This window comes from Acomys russatus, chromosome 6 (assembly GCF_903995435.1).
Source record: "Acomys russatus chromosome 6, mAcoRus1.1, whole genome shotgun sequence".
Lineage (NCBI taxonomy): Eukaryota > Metazoa > Chordata > Mammalia > Rodentia > Muridae > Acomys > Acomys russatus.
In genome coordinates, this window is record NC_067142.1 from 53620503 (window position 1) to 53646336 (window position 25834).

Consider the following 25834-nt stretch of genomic DNA (forward strand, 5'->3'; position numbering starts at 1 on the left):
AATTTGGTCACATCACTTTGGATATTGTTATTTATCAAATTAATTCAAGTGCAGATAAACCATTTACATGAAATACAGATGACCTATGCCACTATTAAAGTACTTAAAAGTTAAAGAAAAAAGAGTGTTCACATGAGCTCAAAGGTTCCATGACCTTAAGCACCAGATCAAGGTAGTGCACATGCCAGGATGGATAGAGAAAGGGCCCCTAAGGTCTCATCCCTAGCCAGCCAAGACAGGTAACTGAAGGCTGCTAACTGAAGCAGTGTCGGTTTTCTTCAGGGATATGAACCTTGATAGGATGCCCATGCTCCAGGGGATGACCATATACTGTGCACAGATCAGCAGCACTAAGAGGACTCGGTAGGTTTAAAAAAATAAATAAATAAATAAAGAGTACATCAAATTGGGATGGAAAAATGGTGCTGAAGTTTTGGGAGGAAGGGAGTGGGGGTAGGTTTGATAGATTAAAATACATAATATTTATATATGAAATAAATGCCCAGGAAATACATTAAAAAGTGAACAAAGTAATCTATATTCTTTGGTGACTTCCTGTCACCCCACCAAACTACAGAGAACTCCTCACAAGCTAGCAAATAATGAACATATAATAAAAAGAAGTTAATAAATTCAGGGATGAATGAAGATGATCATTATTTACAAGACATAGCAAATCTAAGTTTCATTCTGGCATTGCTGCATATGTTATGACACCTTCTTCTCAATCATTTGCCTCCCCTGCTGTCCTCCCCTTTTCTTGCCCAGCACTGGCCAGCTCTCTTCCTTCTCCCATATAGACGCCCTTTGCTTGCTTTTCAGATTAGTTCCTTACTCCCTTCCTTATCTCTTCTGATTAACTTTGAAGTCTACTTTATCAGATACAAAAGAGCTGTACCAACTTGTTTTTGGATGCTGTTCACTTGGCAGAGTGTTTCTCATCCTCTGGCTTTCAATCTTTACCAGTAAAATGTGCTTTTTGGAGACAAAAATAGTTGATCTAGTTTTATAACCCAGCCCGTGTCACTTTATTGACTGAGGCTTTTTACCTTTAAGGTGATCACTGAGAGATGGTCACTAATTCCTGTACTTTTGTTGATTTCTGGTTGGCTGGGTTAACGCTTGCGCTGTTAGTAACTGTGCTTTGCTCTTTTGTGATCATCCCTTTAATGAAACTTTCCATGCTCTTGTGACTAAGACTCCATTCCTACCTCTTATGTGTCTATATTCCTTTTTCTCTGCAGCGATTGCTTGGTGAGCATGAACTGACTGGCTTCTACTGTTCTTAAAATACTTGTTTCTCCTTTAATTAAAACAATAATAGCCTTTCTGGGCACAGTAATCTTAGTCAACAGATACTACTTTTCAGGGCCTAAAATATATCATTCCATACTTTTGTGTATCTGGGTTTGCTGATAACAGATCTGATATTATTTTGCTGTTTTTACCTTTGTAGGTAAATTGGTGTTTTCCTCTTACATAAGTTGAATATTTTTAATAACACTGGGACTCCATCCACTCATGAGAGAAAGATGAAAAAAATTATTTAATGAATGAAGAAAATTCTTATGTTATATTTGTTATCCTTGCTATCCAGAAGGCCAAGTATGGGTAAGACTCAGAGTGCAGTTTAGAAGTTTAATATGTGTGAGGTCCTGGGTTCACTCTCCAGCATGAGAAATAACTAACTACACCAATTTAAAAAGAAAATGAAAAATAAAAAAGTGTATAACCCAGAAAAACATCATAGAGGTGCAATTATCTAACCTATATTTTAAATTCTAGCTATTTATAAGTAGTGGCAGATTTGAGGAAAGAGAAGAAAGGATTTTTAAAAACCCTTCATGTCTTTAAACAGTCATTTGCCCGATCTGACGTACAGAGCTGGCATCATCATAGCAGTGCCGTTAGTTCTCAGTCTTCCTAATGCCGCAACTCTGTTCCTCATTCGTAACTGTAGTTTTTCTACTGTTAGGAGTTGCAATGTAAGTATCTGATGTGCAGGTATCTGATCCTTTTGGGGTTGTGACCCACAGGTTGGCATTGCCTCATGTGCTCAGAAATGTAATCAGCAAGCAAAACTTAATGACAACATTCTAGTTGGACTGTTAGGGCTGAATGAGATTCAGGCCAATAATTTGACCAAGTATTAACTTACTTCTAATAAACATACGGTTACACAGTTGACTGTTATGCCCTAAGAGATGTTTATGTATGTAGCCCTTGAATTTTGTCTTTTATTGGCATTTTTACACTATAGTGCATTACTGTAATATCTATGTAATACAATTTATTTTATGTTTCCTTCTTTTGTTTTGCTTTGTTTTTCGATACAGGGTTTCTCGTGTAGCACTGGCTGTCCTGGACCGCTTTGTAATCAGGCTGGCCTTGAACTCAGAGATCTGCCTGCCTCTGTCTTGAGAGTGCTGGGACTAAAGGTGTGTGCCATCACACCCGGCTATGTTTATTTCTTGTATAGAATTTTGTCTGGAGTTGTAAGAAAAATAAAGATAAAATGAATGCAAATTCTGTCATAAAGGAGCTTGTAATTTAATACAGGATTTAGATTTATAAAAATATATACATAACATCATTAGAAGACTTTAAATGGCTGAGGAAGAATCTCTGAGTACAGATATTATTATTAGAAATTTCTAAACCTAAACATCAAGTAGAACAAAGACTGACAAAATAAAAATAAAATGGCGAAGGACTGTGAAACAAGTACACAAGAAGTAAAACATGTATAATGGAATACTGAGAGAAAAGCAAAACAAAACAAACCCCCAAACCAGAAGAAATTTATGAAGTAATGGCTAAAATGTTCTCAAATTACTATCAGATACCAAAGCAAGAAAGATCAATAGGGAATATCAAGCAACAGAAATGCCCTAAACTATAGAGGTATTAAAATTACACTTACTCATATTTTTAAAGAGTTTTGTTATTTGTATGAGTGTTTTGTCTATCTGTCTGTCTGTCTGTATATATGTATGCCACATGCATGCCACCATAGTTCTAAAAAGTTTTGGATCTTATGGAACTGACAGTATAGATGGTTTTGAGCCACCATGTAGGTGCTACAAACAAACCTGTGTCTTCTGCAATGACAGTGAGCTCTTAACCCCTGAGCCACATCCCCAGCTGCAAATGAGGCATATTTTAAGCCAAAGAAAAGCGAAGTTAAAGGATAAACATGGAAAGAATCCAGGGGGTTGAAGGAGCAAATTCCTCAGTGCAGAGGAATGATGACAAGAATGGCTTCATCTCTTAAATACATTAGAGCTTGCATGAAAATGCTCTTATGCTTCTAGCATAGAAAAAAATCTAATTTGGGCCCAGGGGTCCCGCTCAAACTAAGACACCAGCCAAGGACAATACAGGAGGTAAACTTTAACCCCCTTCCCAGATCTAGCCAATGGTCAGAATAATCTCCACAGCTGAGTGGAGAGTGTGATATGACTTTCTCACGTACTGTCGTGCCTCACATTTGACCATGTCCCCTGGAGGGGGAGACCTGGTGGTACTCAGAGGAAGGACATCAGGTTGCCAAGAAGAGACTTGATACCCTATGAGAATATACAGGGGGAGGTAATCCCCCTCAGGAACAGTCATAGGGGAGGGGAATAATGGGAAAATGGGGGGGGGGAATGGGAGGATACAAGGGATGGAATAAACATTGAGATGTAACAAGAATAAATTAATAAAAAAAAAAAACCTAAAAAAAAGAAAAAAATACATCTCTTCAGAAACCATGGAAACAAGACACATGGCACAAACTAAACAGGTGAGAGAAAAAATGCTACTACTTTAGAATTCTGCAACCTGAAACATTATTCTTTTAAAGTGAAGAAAGAAGTAGTCATAATTTTCTCAGACTAAAATTGTGTTTGTTGTTAATAGACCTGATGAACAAGAAATTCCAAGACAAAGTTTGATAGAGAAGAAGATAATCATTACAAAAGTAAAAGGAGTTTAACTGACATACTATAGAAGCGGGCGGTGGGGAAGGGGGAGACAATCAAATGCCTACTTAGAACCACGAAAGGCAGAAAAAGAGACAAAATTAACCAAGAACAAGAACAATAATGAACAGAAGACAGTAACAAACATGTTGGCTGGCAACCCATCAATAATCACTTTAATATTAATATGTATCCATTACAAAGCAAAAGGACTAAACCATGTACTGTTTAGAGAAGTTCATATAAAATGCAGACACATGAAAGGTAAATGGACTGTAAAGATGGAACTCGCCAACATCAGAGAAACAGGAGATGTTACACATATCTCAGACAGAGCAGATGTTAGAAAGAAAGTATGCCAAGATCAGCAAGGTGACTGAACATAACAACATAAATTTCCCCCAAAGACAACAAATTCAGTGTGAATACACTAACAAGAGCATCAAAGAACACAAGGCAAAACTGATAAAGTGCCAGAAGACGACTGTACTATTCTGTTATAACTGAAAACTGTAAGTCTGTTATCAGAAATGGACAGCTTTTACAGGCAGGAAGTCAGAGATCATAGTTAGACTCATTACCACAATCAATCAACTGAACATAACTGACATCTAAGGAGCGCTTCACTTTATAATAGCAGAGTAAGGTCTTCTGAAGGTCTTATAACATTTGTGGATAGAAACATTCTAGGCCATTGGCACGTAAAGTAACTAAGTTAAAAGAGTAGACATCAGATAATGAGTGTTTTCAGAAAACTGGAATTAAACTAGAAATTAGTAAGAGAAAGATGACTGAAAATGTTTAGATTATATAATATAGCTTTTTTTTTACTGAAAAAGTTTTTATTTACTTATTTGTGTGTCATGGTACATCACAATCTCAGTGGCTGGCACAGATTCCCCATATAGTCACCTCCCCATACACACACAGCCGTTCTCATTATCATCACCTCACACCCAAGGGACATCTGCTAAAAAAGATGGATCTACTTTGACTCATTATTGCCCAAATGCCATGGTTTTCATTAGAGTCCACTACGAAGCTATGTTCTGGAATGTAGGAGGCTAGGTATGCACAACACAGCACCATTCAGAACATTTTCACTGACCTAAAAAGTCTGTGCTCCACCTGTTCGTCCATTAACCACCTGCAGCCCTCAATTCTTTTGCTATCTCTGACTTCTTAATGATTCTGTAGTTTTACTTTTTCCAGAATGTCTTATAATGTAATATGCAGATGTTTTTAACTGACTTCTTTCTTTAAGCATCACAAAATTATGCTTTCTTAAGCTCTGCTCTGGTCTTTATTTTCTTTCCTAGTCTTTCCTCCTGTTCATGTTTAGAAGTCTCTACTGACAAGTCTCTAAGCTTAGAGATTTTTTTCCCCCTCAGCTATGTCTGCTCTTCCAACAGGCTCATAAAGGACAGTCTCTGTTTGCTACAGTTTTAATTTCTAACATTTCCATCAGGCATGCCATCTACTTTATCCACAAGAGTCCTTATCATATTGACCGTAACTGTCTTAAATTTTCAACTTCATGATTCCATCTGAATCTGGTTGTGGTATTTTCTGTCTCTTTAAACTATGTATTCTACCTTTTCATATGTTTCATGTCAATGCCAAAAAAAAAAAAAAAAAAAAAAAAAAACAAAACAAAACAAAAACAAAAAAACAAAAACAAAAACCAAAACCAAAAAACAAACCACATCTCTGTTTTTAAAGGGAATAAGAGATGTTTTATTCTAGAACCATTTTGACTGTGGACCTGGAACACAGGCTGAAGTTACTTCAAATTTCATGTTCCAATACAGAAGCAGTTTCATGGAGTTTTTAATGTCTTACAGAACAGAGAAAGTTATAAATCAAGGCAAGTTTAGAATACATTGGTGGTACATCAGAAGGCATGATTTTTGAGACGGGGAAACTTTCCTGTAGGCATAAGATACTATCTGGGGCATTCTTATTTTTCAGTTGGTAGAAGCCAGATGCCAGCTAAATCAATAGAAGTGACACACACAGGGCAAGGAACAGCTTTCCAGAGGGTTAGAACTTAGACCAAGATAAGGTAATTAACCTTTGGACAGGCAACATTCTGACCCTCCACAGTACTGAAATCCTAGTCAGTCAATGAAGTCTCCCCAGACACAACTGCTCCTTTTCCTGTTCATAAGGAGTCACGGTTTCTTTTCAGGAATTTTCATTCACATTTGTGATTTTTGTCTTGGTAGTTGGATAAATGTAACAGGTGAAATGAACCGTTGTCAAATAATCGCTTGGTAGTGTGGTAGTGAAGAGGTAACACTGCAGCCTCGTGACTGGTCTTGGGTTTTTTTGTGAGCTTGTGCTTAGGACTGAAAATTTCCTACATGTTTCTGAGTACCAACTCAGCCACAGGTTAGCAAAGGAGAGCCAAAGTCAGGAAATCTCTGGGCTCCTCTCGTCCCAGGCTAGTTAAGTGGTTAAATAGTTTCTCCTGAGGGAAGACGTTGATAAGGACAGAATTCTTTGTCTTATTTCAAAATAGCTCTTCTCCCTTCTCCACTAAAGAAAAAAGGAGGATCTTCTGTTCATGAATGTACGAGAATCTACTTTTACATTTTTCATATTGATAGTTTCCTGTTGGAAGATTACACTTCTCAGCTTCCCAGAGTCCATAGAGGTCATTTCTACCCATTTCCAGCCCTGTAAGAGACCTCATCCTACCTAAGCTTGGGCATTTTGGCCAAATGCACACATGGGTGACAATGATGTCCTCTTGTTGTGAATACACATGGTCCTGCCTATGGTCAGACCAAGCCTCTCTTTCTTTCTGCATTCTCTCTCTCCAGCTGTCTTTTAAATGAATATAACATATGGTTGTATGTTATACACTAAAAATAATGTTTATTATTAATTAATAAAACATTTAAAATTATATAGCATATGAAGACCCAGGATGGAAAATATGAACCTACTGGTGGCTCAAGCCCACTCATGGACAAAACTGCCTGGCTCTCATTTGCTTCCCTGACCCTGCCCAAGAGGACTAGGCAGGGCCACCAGTTTTTCTCAACCCTTTCTTTTCATCTTTTGTCTCCACCTGTTCTCTTTCATTTACCTTACTGTCTGGAATGCCCAACACAGTCTGACCTAGGTGGGGACCTAGGGGGCCAGAACACAGATCACCATACTGAAACACTGGGACAAGGTAATCTGTTGGACCTAACTCAGAGGTGTCTAGTTACGCTTCGGGGCTCACCAGGGCTATCTTAAGGCCCACTTCGTCCAAGGCACAGGAGATTCTGCACTGGCTGCAAGACCATCTGTTCAGTCAAAATGTCTGACAACCTTATACTGGCTCTGTGGCTCCTCAACCCTTGAACTGTATAGATTGAGGACGCCCCCTTACGTTCCAGGAGCATTTGGCTATTTCCAGACATAGAGGATGCTTAATGAAACTGGATATGGATCCCTGCCTGTACCTTGGTCCTGGGCCCAAACATGGGTTCCAAATTTTCTATACTAAAAGACATGCCTTTGGCTTGTCTGAGGGCTAACTTAAAGGAGGCCTTCAAACTTGCATTCTGCACAACTCTTCTGCCTTATGGTTTTGGCCTGGAAAATCCTGCTTGTATCCTTCACAGCTGAGAGGTAAAAGCGTTTCCTACTGTCTGCGCTCATCTGCAGACACACCACATGGTTATGTAGACCACTGGTTCAGTCTTACAGATTCAGATGTGTCTGGGTATGGTCAGTACTGAAATACTGTTTCATGCTGCTCTACTCTACTGGGAAGCCTGGCTCTGTAGATTTTGGCTTCTTCCCCAGACCCAAGTGTGCTCGTTTAAAAGTTTCCTCTAAGGTGTCTGTGTAGGTCAGCCACCTGACTCTGTGCTCAGGAGAAGGAGATCAAAACAGAACAGCCCATGAGAAGACACTAGGTGCTTAAAAATAGCTAAAAGGTAAACTACTCCCAACAGGGATTACTGCTACTTATCTCATACTCCTTTTCTTGTTTTATTTAACTCTCTGAATACCATCCTCCCTCTTATATCTCTAAAACTTTTGTTGAAAGTATAACTTTATCTCAAAATCGGTAAGTGTGGTTTAAAAAGGCCATAAATTTCCAAGCAGAAAAAGGTTGGCTTAAAATCGGCAAGAAAAAGGGTTAATAGTTAGTTAAAAAGCTTGTATGTAGATAATCTTAATTTGCTATCACATACCATGTGTGTAACTTGGATCCAACCCATGTTTAGGAAGAGAGTGAGAGCTTGATGGGCTCCCCTTGGAGTGTCATGTGGCTTGCCACCATCTTGGCTGATCACCTTGGAATAAACAACAGCTATGTGGCTTGCTGCCATCTTGGCAGCCATGTGACTTAGCCACCATATTTACGGGCATGCCATGTGACTTCACTGATATCCTGGTTAAGGTAACCACACAATATAAATCAACTATGGGTGTACCCATAGAACAACTAGACAAGCAGTTTTCAGCTTGTGTCTAGAGACCCTGTGGGGGTCGAATGACCCTTTCACAGGGGTTGCCTAAGACTGTTGGAAAACACATATAAACATTACTATTCAAAACAGTAGCAAAATTATAGTCATGAAGTAGCAATGAAAATAATCTTATGGTTGGGGGTCACCGCAATATGAGTAACAGTGTTACAGGGTCAAAGCATCAAAAAGATTGAGAACCACATAACTAGACCCACTGAGCCCATGAATCTTATTTTATATTTAGAAAGTTGTTTTGATTTACCTTTTTCAGGCTTAAGTTTGACAACATTTCTATCTTATTTAATTTGGTTATCTTGCTTTACAAATTAAGTTTCTGAACAACCAATCTTCCCCCCTCCCCCCACCAACTTGAGACAAGGTTTCTCTGTGTATCCTTGGCTTGGGTGTCCTGGACTCACTTTGTAGACCAGACTGGCCTCAAACTCACAGTGATCCATGTGCCTCTGCCTCCTTGAGTGCTGGGATTACAGGCATGTGGCACCATGGCCAGCTTAACCAATCTATTTTAAAATATAATAATTTAAGAACCACATAGCTGTTGTTTATTCCAAGGTGATTCTGCTGTCAGAATGTGGTAACTAGAGAGCTGCCATAGATAAAAGGAATGAAGAGTTGGCTTTTGCCTTTTTTGTTAATGCAGTTTATGTTACATGAAAACTATCTGTTACAGATTTGACAGGACTAACTGCTTTCATCTTTCATCTGTTGGTTGAGCATACTGAATAAAAAGGTAGAGGTTTTTAAGAGGTTCTGTTATCGAGTTAATTTTAAATTTACTCTTGACACTGTCTCTGGGTATAAACCATTTAGATTGGAAATTGAAACCATTTCTTTGGGAAAATGTAATTTAGAATTAAACTGTCTCAGCCAGGCCTGGTGGCGCGGACCTTTAATCCCAGCACCCGGGAGGCAGAGGCAGGTGGATTTCTATGAGTAGAAGGCCATCCTGGTCTACAGAGTGAGTCCAGAACAGCCAAGCTACACAGAGAAACCCTGTCTTGAAAGAACGTCCTTCCCCGCCGCCCGAAAAAAAGGGAAAAAACAAAAACAAAACACTTAAACTGTCTCTTAGAATATGGGTATAACAATTTGATGTTAACGAAAATTTTGTTTTACTTGAGATACTGTGCTTTGTTCATTAAATAATAGCTGCCACTGTTAATATTTAAATCAAATATACAGCTGGGTGTGGTGGCGCACGCCTTTAATCCCAGCACTTGGGAGGCAGAGGCAGGTGGATCACTGTGAGTTCGAGGCCAGCCTGGACCACGAAATGAGTCCAGGGCAGTCAAGGCTACACAGAGAAACCCTGTCTATAAATCAATCAATCAATCAATAAATAAAATATACAAAGTTCATAATAGGTGAAAGCAAGGAATATCACTTAGGTACTTTCTGTTCAGAGCCCTTCTTTGGATGAGAACTTTAACTGACTTCTTTTATAGGGCTTCTAGATGCTGGTTCCTTATGGAGGAGTCTGATGTAAACAAACAGCTAATTAAAGTTACCTTACTCTTCTACAGAACTCCAGTCCATAGTCTAATTATAAAATTGCATTTAACTCATGTTAATCTTGATATAAAATTTTCCTCATGCAACTTTGTCTCTTAAAGTTCCCCACAACGTTCCATTATTGCCTGACTTATGTTCTGGATCTTTGCCAGCCATTAAGTTTTCTCATGGCCCCTCTTCTGAGGCACTCTAACTGCTGCTCCCCTCACTGCCCTTTTGTCAGCCAAGAAGCAGTTACAGCTAAATATTTTACTGAATTTCCCCCTATACCCAAAATATGTTCCATGCCAGCCCTCTCAACAGCTTTTACCCTGTAACAGTGCCATTTGTTCCAGATACCTCTGCAAAAAGACCTTTGAGATTCTATGGAGAAAACTCTAGCTACAAGGGACCTTCATCCCTTCACCCAAGGCCAGATACAATTCTTTACATTAGTCCTCTACTTTTCCCACCTCCGTTCCTTTGATGTCTGTAGCTCCCTTCCACTTTTGCTAGCTCATTCTGGTGCAACAGTCCAACCATGGAACCAACCACTGCACTCTGAATCAACTCTGTCTACTTTAGCTCACTGGCCTGCTCTGTCTTCTCTTGTCTCTTCTCCTCTCCTTCCCCTCCCCCAGCATTCCCCCCAAAAACCTCTCAGTTCTACTCTATAACCAAACCATCTGCTTCCAGCACTCTAATTATTATTTTCCAAGTCTCTTTAGGAATATAGGATGGCAATCATCTGATGTATTGCAACAGATCAAGTTAACACTCTTCCCTTGCTACAAGATCAAAGAAGCCCCCACTTACTTTTTCTTTCTTTCTTTCTCTCTCTCTTTCTTTCTTTTTTTTAACAGTTGGTATGTTTATTACCCAATATTTTGAAGCAATTCATGACCAGCATTGCATTGTTTGTTTTTGCAATAAATGAAAGATTGCTTTAAAAGGCACATTTTCCTTAAATAGGCAGGAAAGTTCCCTGCCTGCTGCCTCTCCCGCTTGGGGAGCACCTCAGTGCAGACCTGTACTCTACCCTAGACGCATTTGGCAAAGCAACCCTTATCCTCCCCAGTCCCCTCTGCCCTCTTTCTCAGCAGCTGGGTAAGGGCAGCACTCCTCACAGCTCATTTGATCTTCAGGCCTTCAAGGCTGATTCCAGACTCTTCCCATCCCAGATGCTCACTGCATGCATGCCAGCAGTGCAGAACTAGAAGCACTTGGCCTTGCCCTGCTGAGTGCCAGGCCAGTACCCGTGGCAGCTCCGCCCTCAGAACTGGCCTTCTTGTCGAGGTTCTGGAAGCACTCACGGCTGTCAGGCCACGCTGGGAGCTCTGCTTGAGCACATCCAGCCAGCCAGCCACCAAAGCTCAACGTCCCTGCAGCACTGTCATAGGTAAACAGCACCGGGAAGCAGTTGTGGCCCGCTGCCACAAGACTATTTTCTGTGATGAAGGTGATGGCCAGAAGTGGCAAGGTTTCAGAGGCCAGGGCTACGATGAGCATCTTCCTGTCAGCGTCTACCAGGCACACAGTACTGTCATGGCTGACCCAAGCAAACCTGCCGCTGGGAGAAGCAGACACCACGCACGCAGACACAGCTACTGCTGCACTCACATCAGTTCCCCAAAGGGTATCTTGCAGCCCCACGGTGTAGGGGCTGGCCGTTCCTCTATGTCCTTTATGTAGGCAGAGAAGATCCTACACTTGAAATCACAGGAGCCTGCAGCAAGGAGAACGTTGGGATGCCAGTCGCAGCTGAGGACAGTGGAGCGGATGAGCTTTTTGATGTGCTTGCACACCTACCAGTCATTCTCCTGCTCAAATTAACAGATGGAGATGATACTGGAGTTACTGCCCACGGCGAACTTGTTCTCATTTGGGGCCCAGTGTATGCAGCCAGCAGCTGGGTTGATCCGAAGGATGATCAGTGTGGGCTTCCACGTGCAGGCCTTCAGCGTCCACATAGAGGCATTGTGGTCTGTGCCGCAGGTCACAATGCGGTTACTCTCGGGCCCAGTCGATGCCTGTCACCTGTCCATTGTGCTCTTTAAGCTCGTGCACCTGCTCCACTCCGCATCACTCTTCTCATAGCTGTGCACCCCATGGTTGTTGGGGCAGATGGCAATCTGCGTCCGGTCCTTGTTCCAGGCAAGGCAGCTCCACCAGGAAGCTGTGGTAGGTCACTGTCACTTGTCTCCTGGACCTCAGGGGTAGAATGCAAGTGAGCTGTGCATTGATCTAGGGGCACCCCAGCCATGGACTCTGGACAGTTGATGTGCTGAACTGGCTCTGAGACCTGTGTAGCTCCGTAGCCAAGAGGATCCCTTTTTTAATGGACCCAGAACTACTCCCTCTAACACAGACCCTTCTCAGCAGAAAACACCTAAAACTCCCCTATCCCGCGTTTTCACATACTCTCAAGCTGAACAATAATACTTTCTTGCTGAAAGACTACAGTAGACTATATAAGTCATTTCCACCCATTTTGGGAGTGGGGACACAAAAGGCCACATTCCATCCTCCTTTGTAGTCATTCTGTAGGCAATCTACACATGTGGGTGGCAAAGATGCCCCCCACCATAAATAAACATAGTCCAGCCTAAGGTCAGAGCAAGCCTCTCTTTTTGCCTTCTCTCTTCCTATAGCTGTTTTTTTAAAAAAAATAGGGCCTTAACTTGAGAATATGGTAGATCATCCCCTATACCTGATACCCAGTGGTACACAGGAAGTGAAAAGGATGGGGCCTTTTTCCTTCTTTTCATGACTGTCTCACATTATTCCATAAAATTATGGCTTACAGTAAAGGCATATTTGAGGTTTATACCACTTGATTCAGCATCCCTTCCCTTTGTTTTCCCTAGTACTGAATATGACTCCAGGGTGAAAGCCTGTTGAATAGAGAGAGTGGAAAGAAAGACACTAGAAACAGGTTTTGGAATCTCAGAAATCTGTGCCTGTTTTGTCTAGAGGTATGTCCCTTGTTCACAATGATATTTTATATGTTGTAGGTGCTCACTAAATATTAGTTGACTTTTATGAATTTACTAAAAGTTTTATGCATGTCATACCTGGGCAAGGTAGATGTTTTCCAATATGTTTAATCCATAAACCATTTAAATCCATGCAGCAACTCCATGGAGTAAGTATTTAATAACTTGCTTCTGTTTAAACAGGTAGTGGACACTGAGTTAAGAATTAAGCCTAGCTACAGATATTTAAAATGTTTCACTTATTAGTGTTTTTACTGAGCATCTATTACTGATCATATACTTGTTATTCGACATCAATGAATAAAATATATCTCACCTTTTAAAACTTACATGCCAGTAGAAAAACATAAAGAATAAATAAAAACATACTACATAAAAGGCAAGTGCTACAGTAAATTAGAGCCATGCATTGGGCTTGGCAATATTAAGTGGTCAGGGTAGGCCCACATTTGAGTAAGACTTAAGAAGCTACAATAGCCTGAATGAGAGGGGAAAACACTTCAGGCAGCTGAGGCAGGCGAGGTAAAGGCTTCAAGGCAGAAGCCTGTCTACTATGTTCAAAGAAGAGCCAGGGCGTCAGTGTGGGGAGTGGAGGAAACCATGGGAAGGAAGCAGGAAATAAAGCCACAGAGGAGTAAAGTGCTGTTGCTCCCCCAAAAGAGGAGGATAGGTAATAGTGTGTAGATCTTGTAGACCCCTATAAAAAGCTCGCTTTTACTTTAAGAAATGGAACCATACCCAATCAACAATGATGAGCAAGTTTTTCTGACAAAATTATCCTTCCTCGTAAAAACAGATAGGTGCAGTGACTTAATATGTCTGATGCAATTATGTGCAACTGATAGTGAATTTCCTTTATTAACAGCAGACTATCTCATATAGAGAAGATAGGTGACCCTTGTAAGGTCACACAGTTACTAAGTGGATGATTTTGAGATCAAGCAGTCTCACTTTTGAACTCTTGCTGTTTAATTACTATGTGATAGAAATTCGTATCCTATTTCCTCTTCAATGTTCTAAGCACTGTAACTTATTTTCCCAATGCATATTGTACTATCATAGATATTAAAATTGTATATAACAAAGAATGCATTATATGAAGTTGTTAATTTGACTTAGTGCAATTTGTCAGTACAGTTCCTCATTATGCAATCAAACTAGAGGGAACCCTGCTGTCACTACTTTTATATGCACCTAATCCTGGGTTGCTGAGATGAACATCAACATGAAAATGCTTCCCTTTCACAGTCATAGTATCTGTGTCCTAGTGACAGAGTCCAGAAGATATTTCTGTAAGTTTACAACAAAAGTCCATCAGTAAAAACGGAAACAATGAAAGGCTGTACACATCAAGTCTCCTCCCGACACCAACCTTAACTGAAAATATTCTAAGTAAACACTCACATACAACAGAAAGCTCCTACCATTCTCAGTTCAGGTAGAATTACAGCAAAGTTTTACTTTAAGAATTACAGAACATAATTTAAAAATATAGTACAAAAGTCCATCATTTGAAGAAGCCCATGGTAACTGGTAGCACTAAAATGACTTACTTTAATTAGTTGGTGATAACTATTTTCCTTCAAACAGAGGCTGAAAACCAGCAATTGCTGGCATAAAAAACAAAAACAAGAACAAAAAACGGAAAACCAAATGCTGGCTTTTTCTGGAGCTTGGTAGATAAAAGTAAGATAATGGCAAAGCTGTCTACCACCTATCCACGAGAGTAGCCCCGGAAGACTGTCTGCCTGTGATTGGTGGTGGAAATAAAACTGCTGCTATGCAACCGCTCTCCGAAGCCGCAGTGGAGGCAACAGCAGGCGCTGACATGTGGTGTCTTGGCACTGCTGCTGTTCCCTTAAGACATGGAGAAGTGGAGACAGAAACATGTCATCACCTTTCACAGGAAAACATGGAGATGTGCAACAAACCTCTGCTTGAAACCTTCCCACAGCAGAGACCATACAGAAATGTGAAGCAATTAAGAAATTTTAATAGCATTTCCTTAAAAATGTCAAATGATCACTAAGAAAACGTCACCTTGTTCTCTAGGAGAGACTCAGGTGAGAACTGTTTTCATTATTTCTTTTCAAGTTATAGTTTAATTAGTAAGTTAATCTGTATATTCATATATTTTATCATCAATTGTAATTTATCTAATTAGAAAGACTAACTTATATCTACATTGTTCTCTTTCATTCTCTCTTAGTTATCTTAGGAACATATTAGATATTTAATAAACGCTGACTAAAAGATAACTATAAATAAGATAACTATAAAAATTAGTAAGGAAAAGGGAAAGAACAACTGAAAATATTAAATTGACCTTCCAGTCATCACATTTAGTTAATCTCTATAACTGGAGTCCAGACCCGAAGTGAAACCTAAGGTACTGTTAATAACAACAAATAAAATAGTTTCAATATTAAGCAAGGCAGTGATGGTGCATGCCTTTAATCCCAGTACTTGGAAGGCAGAGGCAGACAGATCTCTGAGTTTGAGGCCAGCCTGATCTACAAAGAGAAAGTGAGAGTCCCACAACAGCTACTACTACACAGAGAAACGCTGACTCAAAAAACAAAACAAAACAAAACAAAATAATAAAACCTAGCATCAAGCTGGCTTCAGAGTCACTGTATCATAACTGTTACCAGGAACTGAGCCCACAGTGTGGCATTCACTGTGTATGCCCTAGCTCATTCATTGTCCCCTAAAGCCAGACAAGGTAAACACTATTAACAAATAGTTCCTTTTTTTTCTTTTAAAAAATTTTATTTATTTATATGTGTGTTCTACTTGCATGTATGACAGAAGAGGGCACCAAACCCCATTATAGATGGTCGTGAACCACCATGTGGGTGCTGGGAATTGAACTCAGGACCTCTGGAAGTGCAGCCAGTGCTCTTAACTGCTGAGCCATCTCTCCAGCCCCAACAAATAGTTTCTATATTGTGCCACCCTCCCCCAATTTAGGCACCAGAGAAGGGGAAAAAAGTATCAAGCTAAAATTGTTTCCCTAAGCCTAGCACTGACTAATCAGAATCTTGGGGCCTAGGGCAGAGTTATCTATAATTTTTGCTCATTTGTTTTGGCTTTGCTGTGTTTGGGATCAAACTCATAGCCTTGAACACTGTAGAGTTCTACCAATGAACTGCACCCTCAGCCAAGAGATCTACATTTCACACAAGATTCAGTGTGATTATTCTTTCATGAGCAAAGTAAATACTTTACTATTAAAAATTTAAATATAAAGCCCAAAATTAGTAAACACATATCTATTAATCAGGTTGAGCCAATATTAACATGTTGTATTATTTATATACTAAAATATAAAAGCAGACAGTTGAGATAGCTTAAGGTGCCTGCTACCAAATCTGTGACCCATGTTGGATCTATAAGACCCATGTGGTAAAGGGGAAAAAAGACTCCTGCAGGTTGTCTTCTGAACACATATGCACACAAAATAAAATTTTAATGTAAGTATTTTATTCTTAAAATTAAAAATATGTGATGCTATAACTATTATATGTAATATATTGATAACTTACAAGTTTATAGAGGCACAAATGGGACAATGTGTAACATACTTTTATCATTAATAATATTCTGTACTTTAGAGATTGATTTTCATTTGATAGAACACATTGCTATAGATTTCTTTTGGTTATTTTCCTATCAAATTATCTCAACCGTTATGTACTATATTTTAAATATATCCTTTATGGGTTCTATGTTAAAATATCTTTTCATTTAAAATAACTTTCTTAAAGTATAATATATAACAATGGCATTTAGTTTTAGTGTGGTTAGCTTGATGAGCATTGACAAACATACATCTACCCAAGACAAAGACCATTTCCATCAGCAACATTTTCTTTGACGCTTCTTTGCAGCAGACCTCTTCCTCTCACCCTCAGCTCCTGAGAATACACTAATCACTGTGCTGACAGCTTTATCTTTTTTCTACAATGTCATGTAAAGAAGATCACACAGTAAGCAGTCCTGAATTTAGCATAACACTCCTGAGATCCACCCACATCATTACACACATCAGATTGTGCCTTTTTACTTCACTATATTATGGCGCCAAAATTTATTTATCCATCTGTCAACTGGCCGGTGTATTAAGGTTGCTTCCATTTGGGGCTATTAAGAATGAAGCTTCCATGAACATTTGCTAAGGAGTCTTCATGTACCAGACTGAATTCTGTTTTAATAATAAAGTGTTTTTTCCTTCCTCAGATATATTAGATATTTAGATTTTCAGAAAAATGGGAAAAAAGTACAGAGAAATTTCCTGTAGCCAGCTTCCCTTAAGCTTAGATAAAGCATAAAATAATAATGAAAACTAATAAACTAATATAGGTACCATATGAATCTAGCTACAATTGAAATTTCACCAGTTTCCCCACTATATTTTCTACAGTAGATTGCCAGAAATGCATAATTATGAAAACTATAACTTTAACATTGAAGACATATTAACCTAAATTATAAATTGGAATTGCACCAGCTTTTCAACTGCATTAATTTTCTACTTTAACATATTGCCACAAAGATGGTGTTGGCTTAAGCACTGCAAACGCATCCTACAGTTTTGTAGGCTGGACGTGTAGTACAGAGCTCTCTTGGCTGAAATCACAGTGTCTGGAAGCCTTAACGGAGAATCAATCACTTTCTTGCTTTCTCCACCTTGTAAAGGACATCCATATTCTTGTTTTACGGTCCTTTCCTCCATCTTCTTAAACTAGCAATATTAACCCTGTAAAAGGTTCTTGGCACTTTATCTTTTCCTCTGTTGGTATGTGTGGTTTATGACTGCATGACTGTGTGTGCATATGTATGTGTGTATGTTGTATGCATGTGTGTGAAGTTGGGGCACATACGCCTTTTCCTGTGCATGGCCAGAGGAATGTGTTAGGTGTTTTTCTCTATTACTTCTTACCTTGTTTCTTTTCTGGTGATCTCTTCCTCAACCTGTAGCTCACAGTTTTTTTGCTTTTGTTTTTGTTTTTGTTTTTGCTAGGCTGACAATCTACTCCCCTCCTCCTCAGTACTGGAGTTACAGGCACACTCTGGACCATTTCCAGCTTTATGTAGGTGGCAGGATCCAAACAGTTTCTCATGCTTGGGCAGCTCTTCAGACCTGCTGTAGTATGGATTGCTGAAATCAAATGACCCAAACTCCCTGGGTGTATCTGGTAAGAGTAAAGCACTGTTAAGTACTGCCAGGGAACTTCTTTATGGTAAGCATTCTTTCATGATTACTTTACTGCTTGTGAATAAGCAAAGCAGCTAATACATGGCAGCTAACAGATTCTTCCCTTTTACCTATCTGCCTTGATGAGGGAGCTATTGCTCTAGAAACCCCTTTCTGGTGGCTGGCTATATTGTAATTATGGTAACCCACCTGCTCTGAACATTTCCATGAAGTGTGGCTATGAAGAGAACAACTGTACTTTCAACGGTGAGCTGAGACAATTTCCTCTTCAGGTGGGCTTGTTCCAATCATAATGGTTCCAGCCCATAACTGTGCTAGAAAATTTCACTTCAGACATGACAGACCCTTGTGACTCTACAGATAACCTACAACGGAGAGCCATGCCCGACAGGAGGGAACTCTCTTTACTGATTCAGTAAAAAGACTGTGAGTCACAGAAATGAGGCTGTGTTTATGTGAGGCCTCTAAAAGGCCACTTATATAAAGCTTACTTTTGATTGGTGGGCTAGAAGACAGACTGTGATTGGTGGATTTACAATCTGAGCATGAACTTTCCTTTTTAGCTATGTAACTAGCTGAGGCTAGAAACCTTGGCTGAACCAACTGACCCTGCTTTACCAGTTCTAAAGACTACAAGTAGGTAAAAGAACATTTAGAAGAGACCTTTATTGTGGTCTAATGTTGCAACATGAGAGAGTTACTTGTTTACAGAAGTGAAATCTCCCAGATGATCTCTCTCTCTCTCTCTCTCTCTCTCTCTCTCTCACACACACACACACCACACACTTTTCAAAAACTGACTTGCTTATTCTTTTCCTCAGATTCCCCCAATTTTTAAATTTGTTGTGTTTTGATAATTTGTTTTCAGACTTTTTTTCTTTTCTTTTCTTTTCTTTTTTTTTTTGAGACAGGGTTTCTCTATGTTATCTAAGCCATTCTGAACTTGCTTTGTAGACCAGGCTGGCCTTGAACTCACAGTGATCCGCTTGCCTCTGTCTCGCGAGTACTGGTATTAAAGGTCCACACATGGCTGTTTTCAGACTTTCAATAGTCTTAAAATATGTAAAATTTTGTCAGTTTATTAGAAGTCTTTTTCTTAGTAGCGTTTTGTACTATGTAATTAAAGATATTTTATAAAATTATTTGTTTATATTTATCATTCTTACTTTTGGGCATGTGGGAGTCAAGGAACAAGTTGTAGAACTGGTTCTCTCTCTTCATTTCCATATGGGTTTTGGGGATCAAAATTAGGTTACTGGACTTTAGTGGCAAACTGAGGTATCTTGCCAGCTTCTAATAACCAGTTTTTCCTCTTTCTTTTCTTTTCTCTTTTTCTTTCTTTCTTTTTCCGTGGTTGTACTGATTGATTCCTTTTAACTGTGTCGGGATTTTGGTATCCATCATGGAAAACTTGCCCTCTCTCAAGGGTAAAGAATGGCCTTTTTTGTTTGTTTCTTTTTTAGTAGTTACATGGTCAGTTTCTATTGTCTTCCTAGATACACATCTCCAGTACACTTGGAGCCATTTGTGAGGTATGATATACATATTTAATTTTTTTCCAAATGGTTTCACAGCTGTCCCTATAACACTTAGATAAATACCAACTATTTTTTAAAAGAATATCTTGAGTTTTGTAATAGAACCAGATCTATCTCAATTATGCAAGACCTTTTGTTTACATTGCTAATTTCTTTTGTCTTGACCTATAATTAGTTCTATTTCTATTTTATTTTATATCCTCTACTGAATCACAATACTAGAAGGCAAATAAGATCAAGCAAATGAAAGTCATTTTCATATTTGTGTGATTTTTTTAAGGAATAGTAAATTACTTCATAGTTGTAGAGAGGAATGCTAATAATAGTAGTCTAAATTATTAAGAGAAACCCAATGCAATCAACAAACCTGCTGCATAAGAGGAAAGCATTCTGACTGTTCATTTGCTCAGTTTCTCATGGAAGCAGTTGCTTTCTTATGGCTGAACAGTGAGAGACTTTGAGCTGATCTCAAGTTCTGAGTATGAATATTAATCAAGATGGCTTTAAGGCCTGAAATAGTGAGAAATGATGGATCAAAGAAAGAGAGAGTACACTGTCCTAAAGTGAGGTCTATTAACCTATTAGTCCATTGGACAATCTCCCAGAGGTTGTCATGGAAGCCCCCGAATCATTAGATAATACCAAGTGAAAGGCATTTTTCATTGTCAAGAGAGATGGACTAGAGGACTTTAGTTGAAAATGTCTGCCTCTCATTTCCAGGACTCTAAGAATAACAATATTACAGATGGAGGGAGACTAAAGATATAGTTATTTTAAAAAACAAAATTCTTATTGCCTTGAGAGAAATGAACTGTACCTAGAATCACTATTCTGGATAATGGAAAGCCATAGGTAAAAACATCAACAACACAACATCACTAACGTATGCTGGGCTATCCGCTTTCTTTTTTGGTTTGTTACAAACATTGTTCTATTATAAGTTAAGGTATAAAATATTAACAAATGGATTCTTAGGCTCCTTTTATTTACAAACCTCCACATATCTTAAAATACTGATATATGGGCTGGAGAGATGGCTCAGTAGGTAAGAGCACTGTCCGCACTTCCAGAGGTCCTGAGTTCAACTCCAAGCAACCATATGGTGGCTCACAACCATCTATACTGGAATCTTCTGGCATGTAGGCACATATGCAGATAGAACATTTATACACATAAAATAAATAAATAAATCTTTAAAAATACACTGATATATTTTATTATTATAAGATATAAGTGAGGGGATAATAACCAGGATGTAATCTGAATAAATTAAAAAAAGAAAAGTAGGAATGGATTAGAAAAAATGTATTCATTTTCCCCAAGATAATAATTGCTTTTTGGAAAATAAGCCTTAAAACTAAGATTTTTTAAATATTAAAAAAAAAAAAAAAAAGCTAAAGTTTCAGAAGGGACTTTGAGCTTAAAAAAAAAAAACATTTATTTGTTTGTTTTGTGGATGTAAGTAGTGTATGGCATAGCATGCATTAAAGGCTGGAGGAAAATCGGCAAGAGTCTGTATTATAACTTTCAGGCATGAATTCTCCCCTTCCATCATATGGGTTCTGGGGATCAAACTTAGGTTGTCAAGCTTGGCAGCAAGAGCCTTTATTCACCAAGCCATCTTGCCAGCCCTAGAATGGTGTAATTTTAAACTGTTGCAATTGTTAAAGACTACGGGGACTTTTTAGATTGGACTGAAGTCATTTGCATAATGAGATGGTCATGAACCTGTGGGGACAAGGAAAGGAAGGCTATGAGAGGATCTAGAATAACAAGACTCTGGGTATGCTGATGAAGAATTTATCCAGGGCAGGCTAACTGCGGCAGGATACACCTTAACTGTGGGCAGTATCCTTTCATGGGCTAGTGTACTGGAAAACATTAAAAAAAAAAAAAAAAAAAAAAAAAAAAAAAAAAGACACTGGGTACCAGACAGTGCCCTCAGCTTCCTGACTATGGGTACAATGTGACCAGCTACCTCAAACTCTGCCATGATGGGCTGTACCCCTAACTATAAGCCAAAGTAAACCCTTTCTTATTAAAAAAGAAAGAAAGAAAGAAAGAAAGAAAGAAAGAAAGAAAGAAAGAAAGAAAGAAAGAAAGAACAGTACCTATTTCCCTCAGCATCACTGATGAAACTTTGCCTTCCTTGGCCTTTTGGTGGCAAGGACTTCTACCCAGAAGGCACTTTGTCTGCTCCTAAAACTATTTCTTATAAAGTTAGATTTATTGGTTCTTTTAACTGTAAAACTTGTCCTTTGCTAAGGTTTTGAAAAATGCAACTGTTTTAGCAATTACATAGCCTGTTACTATTGTCTTCCTATATTTAGGACTCTAGTCTACTTGGGGATTACTATTTTGTGAGGTCTGAAAATTAGCTGTTTTATTCAATAGCAAGGTGTATATGTCTCCAGGTTACATTTTTCTGAATATGACTGTGTTTGAACAATGTTTCATTCATCCAATCAGGATATATATGTCTATGTGTGAGCGTGTGCACATACACACTTAAGTACAACTGGTTTAAGCACTGGAAAGTTGGCTGAGGCAGGAGAACTGCCACAAGTTTGAGGCTTGCTGAGGCTACACAGTGAGTTCTCGGCTAGTCTGTGCTACAATGTGAGACCCTGTTCTAACAAACAAATAGAAAACAATAAAAGATTTGAGATGAGGTCAATCAACTTGTTCTTGGTCAAACAAATTAATGCAGTAAAGCATACAATTCTTTCTTTCCTTCCTTTTCTCTCTCTTCACTCCTCTCTCTTAAGACAGGGTACATAAGCCCTGTAGCTGTCTTAGAACTCACTATGAACACCAGGCTGGCCTAGAACTTGCTGAAATCTACCTGCCTCTGCCTGTTAAGTGCTGGGACTAAAGGTGTGTGTTAACACACCCAGTATACCACAGCACACATACGGAGGTTAGAGGACAACTTATGAGAATTGGTTCTCTCCTTCCACCATGTGGGGTCAGGGGATCAAACTGAGGTCTCTAGGGTTGGTGGCAAATGCCTCTTCTCACTGAGTCATACTGCCAGCCTAAAATACAGTTATCATGCTTTTGACTATTCTAGACACAAATCCTTAAATGTCAATAATGTTTAATCCTGGCAAAGTTAGGCAGGATGACATAAGCCTCTTAGATCATATTTTGAAAGAGTCAATTTTTTTTCAACTGCAACCACCTGATTTTCATAGTAAGAGTGTTCTCACTGACTGCATAAAATATAGGTAAATAGGATCACGTTTTTTATCTTCACTTCTGTTGGTTACTACTGTCTTTCTCTGTTCGATTTTCAAAGGGGTACATTCCTACATAGCCAACTATACTGTGAATGAAGGGCAAATTGAGGAAAAATAATCTTTATAAGTCATTCTTTTTGTCATTATGTTCTATAGAAAGACCATTTTTTTTTTTTTTTTCTTACTATATGCTACCCTTTTTAATTGTTTCATTTAGTAGATCAACTGAAGAATCTTGAAAAACAAAGTTATACAATGCTGGTGACCTCAAAACTATGAGCATAAAAGAGTAACAATGCCCTTGCAATTTTCATAGCTTGGACAATAATGCACATATACATCTCCCACAGATTTAACTGTGCTTTCAGAGCATAGAGGGAAAAGGGCAGTCTGATATTGAGGAGATACAATGAATAAGAAAAGTGGCTCCTAAACTGTGGTGACTATATAAAATGAATACAGTTAAGTTTGTACTTTAAATGTTTACTTAATAAAATATTCAAGATGAATGACTGAAGAACATTTAATAACAAGAATGTAAAAAGTAAGATGAAGACTCAAACATTAATAATTTTATTTCTGTACCCCAAAGTAATCCGGGCAAGCCAACTAAAATGTGCAAGATTTGGTGATGTACTATTTGAGCTACTTGAAGACTTTTTTACTTGAAGAGTGAGTCAAGTAACAAGACTGTAGGGTTGAGGAGATGAATGGCCCAGTTGGTAAAGTGTTTGTCATAAGAGCTTGAGGTCTTCAGTTTGATTTCTAGCATGGATATAAAAAGCCAGGCTTGGGCGCAAGTGTCCACAGCCCCAGTACCAGAAAGGCATAGACAGGAGGAAGCATGGGTCTTGCTGGCCAGCAACCCTGGCTCAATCAGCAAGCTCCAGGTTCAGTGAGAGACTGTGTCTCAAAAGATAAGGTATGCCTGGTGAGACAGCTCAGTGGGTGAAGGTGCTTGCTGCCAAGTCTGATGATGTGAGGAAGGAGAGAGGGGACTCCCCAGACTTAGCTGTCCAGTAGGACTAGATCTATCAGCCAGCTTTGGCTTTGACTGAGAGACCCCACTTTAAAGAATAAAGTGAAATAGTGATCTAGGATGATTCCCAGTATCAATCCTGGGCCTCTACATGCATGATCACACATACACATGCACCTGCAGACATACATGTCTACACAATGGCATATACCACACATGTGAAAAGGACAGGAAAAAAAAAAAAAAAAAACAAAAAACAAAAACTAAAATGGAGTAGGCCACAGAGAAAGATACCTGACGTCCTCTGACCTGTGCATGCAAATGCACATAGAGGTATGTTGCCACCCACTACATGTTCACATACAAGAACACAGTACACACAAAATAAAAAGGAGATGAGAGTTTCAATATTGTAACCACAAAGCATTCAACTCCATGCAGGGGGATTTCTCAGTGCAGTGCTTAGATATTGCACTGGGATCCTCCTCATTCCTGTTCAAGGAATGAATCACACTGATAACTGAAGGCAGTTAATGGTAGTCGGGCTGAAAAGAGGAGACTGATGGATGTGAAAAGATATAACATTGCCATATCTACTATTTATCTGTTTATTTTAATGTGTGTGAGCCTACATGACTATATATGTATCATGTATGCGCAAGAGCCTGTGAGGCCAGAAAGCAGCACTGACTCCCATGAAACTAGAGTTACGGGCAGCTGTGAGCCACCATATGTTGATGCTAAGAACTGAACTTGAGCAGTAAGTGCTCTTAACTGCTAAGCCACCTTTATACTCCCTGCTTTCAAAAAATGCAGTGATTCAATGCATCAGTAATGAATACTTACGAACTCTGTAGACAATATACAACTGATATATAACAATGTACTTCAATATATCTTCCTTGCTTTTTCTCTCACATTTATTTTATTTAATCTAGTATATTAGAAATATTAGGCTGGAGAGATGGCTCAGAGGTTAAGAGCGCCACCCGCTCTTCCGAAGGTCCGGAGTTCAATTCCCAGCAACTATATGGTAGCTCACAACCATCTATAATGTGATCTGATGCTTTCTTCTGGCTTGCAGGTGTACATACAGACAGAAGTCTATAGACATAATAAATAAATAAATAAATAAATAAATAAATAATTTTTTTTAAAAAAAGAAAAAGAAATATTATTGCTTTAATTTATAACAACATTAAAAAGTATTAATAAGACTATTATCTTTTACCCTGCCTTAGAGGCCTGTATTTTAATTTTTAATTTTGTAACACCTTTATTAGTATATAATTCATATGCTATAAAATTACTCTTTTTTAAATTACTCTTTTAAAAGTGTACAAGTCAATGGGCATGTGTGTGTGTGTGTGTGTGTGTGTGTGTGTGTGTGTGTGTGTGTGTAATTAAAAACTGACCTGGGTGTAGCAGTACCTCAATCCTGTAATCTTAGCACTTGTGAGGTCTCAAAGAATAAAAATAAAAATAAAGAGAGGAAGAGAGAGAACATTCTACAATCATCAATCACCATAGTCTAATTCTAGGATTCTTGTGCTTCTATGATTCTGGACATTTAATATACATGCCATAAAACATGTGGATTTGTTCCTGGCTTCTTCAGCTTTTTTTCTTTTTGTTCACCGATGTGGCAGCATATACCTTTATTTGATTTATTCTTATGGGTTATAATGTGTTACTTAATGGATTGACCACACCTTTTACATCTGTTCCGCAGACTGATATTTAGGTTATGGCTATTTTTTAGCTACTATAAATAACGATGATATAAATATTTATGTGCATTTGTAAAGCCATGTTTTCTACTTTCTTGGTTACATCCCTAGAAGCAGAATTGTTGAGGTCTACTGGAAACTCAACATTTACCTTTTGAGGAACTGTCAAA

The 25834-nt window shown here is 38.7% G+C and overlaps 1 protein-coding gene and 1 pseudogene across 2 annotated transcripts in view; both read right to left on the reverse strand.

Moving 5' to 3' along the window:
- Rasal2 (RAS protein activator like 2) overlaps positions 1 to 25834 on the reverse strand; it is a 252552-nt gene that overhangs the window by 52905 nt on the left and 173813 nt on the right. The window lies entirely within an intron of this gene.
- On the reverse strand, positions 11100 to 13077 carry LOC127190887 (actin-related protein 2/3 complex subunit 1B-like; annotated as a pseudogene).